The sequence below is a fragment of the Lipotes vexillifer genome, unplaced genomic scaffold (assembly GCF_000442215.2).
Source record: "Lipotes vexillifer unplaced genomic scaffold, Lipotes_vexillifer_v1.1 scaffold1275, whole genome shotgun sequence".
NCBI classification, from domain to species: domain Eukaryota; kingdom Metazoa; phylum Chordata; class Mammalia; order Artiodactyla; family Lipotidae; genus Lipotes; species Lipotes vexillifer.
This window is the reverse complement of record NW_006770093.1, coordinates 929,800-931,226: the sequence shown is the minus strand read 5'-3', so window position 1 is coordinate 931,226 and position 1,427 is coordinate 929,800.

Sequence of the window (1,427 nt, the reverse complement as noted above, 5' to 3'; positions counted from 1 at the left end):
CTCTTTTTCAGATTGAGAGATTTTTCTTGCTTTACATGTCAAATAGGTAAAGAGGAACAGAAGGACTGTGATGTTTCATTGCAAATTGGAAGAAATGAAGATTTCAAACCAAACTAAAAAGGTTTCTTGGTGGAATCACTGCAGGGAGAATATCCACTGAATGCAGCCATGGAATCCGAGAACCTGTTAATAATTAAGAATCAGAAAAGATCATGGATTGACCATATACTCTGTGACCTGCCCTGTCCTAAGTGGATTATATACAGTATTTCATTTAATGTTCATAGTAATACTGAGACAGAGGTTTTACTTCTATTGCTTTAGTATAGACAAAGAACCTAAGACCAAGAGGAGATAACTAAGTTTTGAAGTGATGAGTCCCCATGTCAGAGCTCCTTAGCCTATGGCTTCCCAGTCACAGGGCTGGAGCCCTGGAGTGATTTGTGAAGGATACCCTTGATGTCAGGTAAATCCCAGGTTGACTAATGTTTGGGCAGGAGGATGAAGGTATGTATCTTCCCTGACCTCCAACGTGTATTATGGGCCCATCCTGTGTGGTTCCACAGGGTTCTTTAGACATCCCACCCTCCATCCCACTGCTCTGTGTGGGATTTCTGCTAACTTGTTTCTGCACTAGGTTGGGAGCTCCTTGAGGTTGAGAGCTCTATGTTGTTCACTATGTTTCTGCAGAACATAGCACTACACAGAGCCCAGTAGTGAAGATACTAATCATAAGGTTTGTGGAATGAATGAAGGTGGGCCTCCATACATGCAACCACACAAATGGGTAATTCCTGTAGTAGTTAGGGTTGCTTGGGGTAGAAGGGCCAACAACTAACCCTGTGCCTAGGGTAAGGGCCAACAGATGGCTGAATGGATGTGTGGATGGCTACACGCATGGATGGAAGGGGGAGATAGTACAATAGCAGAGAATGCTTCTGTCCTGGGCACTAGGAAATTTATGGAATATGTTCTGAAATGTTGCTGTGACTCATCCCTATCCTTCCCAGCCTGCTAGCCCTGAGATGCCCAAATATTCAGCATGAATTTTTTCTTGCTGCTCTCAAACACTTCCAGGACCTCTGTGGGCCTCATGAGGAACCTGCTTGCCCACAAGTTCTTTCTCACATGCCGTGTATGTAGATTCTATTACTGTATCAGACCACTTAGGGGATGCTGACCATTCTGGGCTGCGGTTTTCAAGTAGGAGAATTCTAGGACTGGAGATGGGGCAGTGGGGTTTGGTAGAATGGTATTAAACAAGGTTAGGGTCCATGTTACTTCTATTCCAGTGCTGGACACAGACTTAGCCAGGTGCTATGGGGGCCCCAGGTGCAGGGGGCCGTGGAAACTACTGTAAGGGCGTGGAGTGCACCACCCAGCCTGTTGAAGGAGGATGGGAGTGAAACCAGCAGATGTGCTCAAGG